This window comes from Orycteropus afer, unplaced genomic scaffold, assembly GCF_000298275.1.
Source record: "Orycteropus afer afer isolate SDZICR_OR568_19922 unplaced genomic scaffold, OryAfe1.0 scaffold00354, whole genome shotgun sequence".
Lineage (NCBI taxonomy): Eukaryota > Metazoa > Chordata > Mammalia > Tubulidentata > Orycteropodidae > Orycteropus > Orycteropus afer.
The window spans coordinates 208,698-214,811 of record NW_006921941.1 but is presented as its reverse complement, the minus strand read 5'-3'; the positions used below and the strand labels follow the sequence as shown (position 1 = coordinate 214,811).

Genomic DNA, 6,114 nt, shown 5'->3' with positions numbered 1-6,114 from the left:
TATCCATTTGCAGAAAAATGAAACAAGATCTATACCTCATGCTATACACAAAAACTAATTCCAGATGGATCAAAGACTTAAATGTGAAACCTAAAACTATAAAGTTCCTCAAGGAAACAATAGGGGCAAATTAGGGGCCCTCATTTATGGCATAAATAGACTGTCAAGCATAATCCAAAGTACACAAGCAGCAGAAGATAAACTAGATGAATGGGACCTTCTAAAAATTAAATTTTTCTGTGTTTCCAAAGACTTCTACAAAAGAGTCAAAAGAGAACCTACAGATTGGGAAAAATATTCGGCAATGACATATCTGACAAGGGACTTATCTCTAGAATTTATAGAAAACTCCAACACCTCAACAACAAAAAGACAAATAACCCAATTAAAAATGGGCATAAGACATGAATACATACTTCACCAAACAGGATATTCAGGCAGCCAACAAACATATGAAGAAATGCTCACGATCATTAGCAATTGTTGTTGCTGTTGTTATTTGCTGTTGAGTCGGACCTGACTCATTGCGACCCCTCCTTGGGGTCTACAGTAGATTGCCCAACCTTTCTTCTGAGGAGTAGCTGGTGGATTTGAACCGCCAGCCTTCTGGTTAGCAGTCAAGTGCCTTATGCACTATGCTACAGAGAGATGCAAATCAAAACAACGAGATACCATCTTGCCCCAGCACTAGTAACAAAGTTCAACAAGACAGAAAATAACAAATGCTGGTGAGGATGCGGAGAGATTGGAACTCTCATACACTGCTGGTGGGACTGCAAATGATATAACCACTGTGGAAAGCAGTATGTTGATTCCTTAAAAAGTTTGAATTAGAAATACCATTTGACCTAGCCATTCCATTACTAGGTATATATCCTAAAGAAGTGAGAGCCAGGACAAGAACAGATATATGCACACCCATGTTCATCTCAGCACTATTTACAATAGCCAAAAGATGGAAACAACCGAGGTGCCCATCAACAGAAGAATGGATAAGCAAGCTATGGTACATACACACAATGGAATACTGTGCAACACTAAAGAATAATATAGAATTGGCAAAACATCGCATAACGTGGATGAACTTGGAGGACATTATGCTGAGTGAAGTAAGTCAATCACAGAAGGACAAATATTGTATTAGTCTTTTATCATAGAAAGTCAAGGAAAGGTTTATATATGGAAAGAAATTTTCTTTGTTGGTTACCAGGGGTGGGAGGGAAGGGGAGGAAAGGGAACACAGGTAGGTAGGTAGTGACAAGTATTGATTTGGATGAAGAGAAGGGCAATATACCAAATGTGAGTAATCAACATGGTGGCATTGAGGAAAAGGAAGACAGAGAGAGGTGCATGAGAGGTACAGACTGCAAGGATGAACCCTTTTGAACATACAGTACTGTGTTGTCTGTGAAGGCAAACAATGATATACAGGCAGATAGATGGGTGGATAGGCTGAACTATTAGATATGTTTATGCAGGGGGGAGCATGCCCAAGGGCACGCATAAGGTAGACAGACAGTGTTCTACAAGTGTATTTGTATGTTCTGTATAAATTCCCAGGTATATAGTAGAGTTGACAAGGGGCAAGATTGTAGTCACTTCTTGGCCTCAGGCAGCTACCCAGAGGGAGTGAGTAGTTGGACCTGGGGGCTTGGGACCATAGTTGCAGGGGACATCAAGCTCAATTGGCATAACATACTACACAAAACATTGTTCCACATCCTACTTTGGTGAGTAACGACTGGGATCTTAAAAGCTTGCAAGTGACCATCTAGATGCAATGATGGGTCTCTCCTTGTCCAGAGCCAAGAAGAATGAAGAAAACCAAAGATTCATGGAAACGATTAGTCCAAGCGACTGATACACCATGCATTCCTCAGCCTATGAGACTATTAGACCAGAAGAACTAGATGGTGCCTGGCTACTAGTTGGAAAGTGATCTCTGTAGGAAATCCTGGATAGAGTGGAAGAACAATGTGGAACAAAATTGAAAATCATTAAAAAAAGAACCAGGTTGCTGGTCTGACAGAACCTGATGAAACCACTGAGACTATGGCTCCGAGTTGCCCTTTAGGTCTGGAATTGAACCCACTCCTGTGGCTTCCAACCAAAAAAAAGACAGGCATATGAGCTGAACATTTACAATAGGTAGATACACTCCTTGGAGAGATCAACCATGGGAGACTAGAAGGGCTGTGTATGCACAGGAAGACAGCTCAGGGGGCAGGAGTGCATGGGATGGAAGGACCCAGGGAAGAGGCAACTATGGGGAGGAAGAGGGAGGGGAGCTGTTGCATTGTGGTAAGTTGTAGTCAATGTCATGAGACAAAGTATATGTCAGTTGCTATATGGAAAGTGAATTTGCTGTGTAAAGTTTCATCAAATCACAAAAAAGAAAAAGAAATCAGATTAGATATTGCACTGGATATTGCACAGAGGTCTTCTGCCAAAGACCTCTTCGAAGTCTTAAAGAGCAAAGATGTCATTTTGAAGACTAAGGTATGCCTCACCCAAGGCATGGGATTTTCAGTTGCCTCATAAGCATGTGAAAACTGGGCAATGAATAAGGAAAACTGAAGAAGAGTTGATGCCTTTGAATTGTGGTGCTGGCAAAGAATACTGAAAATACAGTGGACTGCCAGAAGAACAAACAAACCTGTCCTGAAAGAAGTGCAGCTGGAATGCTCCTTCAAAATAAGAATGGCCAGACTTTTTCTCACCTACTTTGGTCATGTTATCAGAAGAGATCAATCCCTGGAGAAGGATCATCATGCTTGGTAAAGTAAGATAGTCACTGAAAAAGGGGAAGACCCTCAATGAAATGCATTGAGGCAATGGCTGCAATGATGTGCTCAAGCATAGCAAGGATTGTGTGAATGGCACAGGAGCAAGCAGTGTTTCATTAGATCATACATAGGGTTGCTGGGAGTCATAGCCCTCTTGAGGGTACCTAACAACAACATTGATTTATCTACCTACCTACTTACCTACCTATCTACCTACCTGTCTACCTACCATCTGATCTATGTCACACTGGTATCATATTAGCTCAAATGAGATAAAATGTGTCTGAAAGTCCTGTGGAAATTTATAAAATTCCTAAACTTGAAGAGACTCAGCAGTTTGATGATGTTGACTATAAAATAATTGAAGGCTATAACCAAATTCCATCTATCAAATTGAATTAAAAAAATCTATCTTTGTACTAATGAGGACTATAATATGTTCTTTTCAATTTCCATAAAATTATCTGGGGGAGAAATGAATATAGCACTAAAAATTAAACTGGATCCTCAGTGCCCCCCCCTTTTTTTTTAAATTGTGATTTGGGTAAAAATTTACAGAGCAAATTCACTTTCTATACAGCAGTTCACATATACTTTGTCTCATGTCATTGACCACAATTTGCCACAATGCACCAGCTCACCTCCCACTTCCTCCCAACAGTCACTTCTTCCCTGTGTCCATCCCTCCATGCACCCCAGCCCCCTGAGCTGTCTCCCTTTGCATAAACAGCCCTTCTTTCTCCCATGATTGTTCTCTCCAAGGAATGTATCTACCTCAGGTAAATGTTCAACTCCTGTTCCTGTCTTTTGTTTGGTTAGAAGCCACAGGTGTGGATTTAATTCCAGACCTGAAGGATGGCTAGGGACCATAGTCTCAGTGGTTCTACCAAAGTACCTGCCATTTTTCCAAAGAGATTTCATAGAGGTCACAGGGAAAAATATTTTTAATTCTATTAAAAAAGAGGAATGAAAAACTGAAATAATCTATGCTTCAGGTTTTAAAAAGCACGAGTAAAAATTTCTCTTAAAAATAATAGATTCCATGCTCCTTTGGCAGCACATATACTAAAATTGGAACAATTCAGAGAAGATTGCCCCTGTGGAAGGATGACACGCAAATTCATGAGGCGTTCCATATTTTTGCTTTGTACTGGGGTAAATTGTAGTCAGTGTCATAAGACAAAGTGTACTGTATGAAAAGTGAATTTGATCTGTAAGCTTTCACCCAAATCACAATTAAAAAAAAAAAACCAGAAATTTTAATCTTGGAAAAAAAAAAAAAGATATATTCCAGTTATATCCAAAAACCAAACCAAATCAATTGCTGTCAAGCTGATTCCGACTCATGGAAACCCTATGTCATTGTTGTTATGTGCCATCGAGTCTGACCAAATCATAGTGACTCCTCCTTGGGTTTCTGAGGCAGTATCAGTCAGTACAGAAGTAGATTGCCCAACCTTCCTTCCGAGGAGTGGCTGGTGGGTTTGAACCTCCAGCCTTCTGGTCAGCAGCCAAGTAGGAAAGAATAAAACTACCCCATATGGTTTCCAAGGCTGTAAATCTTTATTGAAGCAGACTGCCACGTTTCTCCTAGGAATCAGCTCAAGGCTTTGAATAGCCAACCTTTCAGTTAACAGCCAAGCATTTAACCACTTCGCCAAACTTTATTTGTGAGCCTAGATGAAGTAGGGATTGCATTTAAGCTTTGAGAAAGTAGAAGTGTGAGCTTTATACAGATTTAAGAAGGGTACTCAGGGGAGCTCTGGTAGCATAGTGGCTAAGGCACTTGACTGCTAGCCAGAAGGCTGGCGGTTCAAACCCACCAGCCACTCCTCGGAAGGAAGGTTGGGCAATCCTACTTCCGTAGTGATACTGCCTCGGAAACCCAAGGAGGGGTCGCTATGAGTCGGGGCCGACTCGACGGCAAATAACAACAAAAACAACAACTCAGAGAAGGGATATATAAACTTTTTTTTTTATTACAAAGAATTAATGTATATCAAGCAACCACTATATCTACTATGTGCTATGCATACCTAGTTAGGAGCTTTATAAAAACAATCTCATTATCTCATTTATTCTTCTCAGTAACTTTAAAGTGCATTTTCTAATCCCAATAAGAAATAAGAATACTGAAAGCCAAAGTTGAAGAGTTCATTGATAGTAAGACTGGAATTTGACCAATTCCAGCTCATATGTGTTTTTCTACTCTAGCCCCCACTTCTACACAGATTTTGTCACCCTGTTCCATAGACTCCACTTCCAGGAAAACTCCACAAGCAGTTTTTCTCCTCTAGGAATGGAGGGAGGCTTCCTTCTCTCTTCCCTTCCTTCAAATCACATCTTGAAAAATAAGCCATATTAAAGGGTGAGGGACTCAACTCATATGAAAAAAGTAGGCTTTTCTTCATAGTCCATTTTAGTCTGGAAGCTCCACTGAAACCTGTCAGCATTATAACAACATGCAGGCCTCCACTGACATGTGGGTAGTGGCTGTGCATGAGGTTTGTTGGCCGGGAATTAAATTGGGATCTCCCAGGACATCCTGTGTGTGTGTGTGTGTTTACAAAGGAGCTGACACTTGAGCAAGGAATCAATGAAGCGTAAGTTCAGAGTCTAGAGTGTTAGTAAGTTTGACACTCACTAGTATAGAATAAAGTATATGTACAACCAATATTTGTTGAATTAATATAGTTCTATGAAAGCACTACTTTACTTCATCTTTTAGTCTAGTTGTTGTAATTTTGCCTTGAAAAAGAATGTATGCTGAGTAATAATTTGCAGCAGAAATTCTACTTGTGTACATAATCCTTGGTGTCAGCACCAAGGTATTTTCCAATCATGGCTCTCCAAAATCAATAAGAAAAAGCACTTTTGGTGGCAGAACACCCAAAATCACAGCACTATTTACAATAGCTAAAAGATGGAAACAACCTAGGTGCCCATCAACAGAAGAATGGATAACCAAAGTATGGCACATACACACAATGAAATACTATGCAACACTAAGGAATAACACCCAAAATCAGTGACCTTAGGAAGAGTCAGTGGTTTTTAGGTTACACAAAAGAAGGGAAAGAGATATATAAAATATTCCACTAATTTACTGTGGAAATTTTGTTAAGATTTCAGGGACAGTAGTTCTATAGGAAGAAGCCCTGCTGGTGTAGTGGTTAAGTGCCCAGCTGCTAACCAAAAGGTTAGCATTTCTAATCTACCAGCCACTCAGCATGAGAAAGATACAGCAGTCTGTTCTGTAAAGATTTTCAACCTTAGAAACTCTATGGGGGCAGTTCTAGTGTGTCTTATAGGGTTGCTATAAGGTTGT

General features: G+C 40.1%; 1 protein-coding gene and 1 pseudogene across 1 annotated transcript in view; both read left to right on the top strand.

Annotated features, from left to right (window-relative positions):
- Positions 1-6,114, top strand: part of LOC103207119 (exocyst complex component 6B) — a gene marked incomplete at its 3' end in the record, with an annotated part of 605,128 nt that overhangs the window by 486,416 nt on the left and 112,598 nt on the right. The window lies entirely within an intron of this gene.
- LOC122151254 lies at positions 3,829-3,928 on the top strand (annotated as a pseudogene).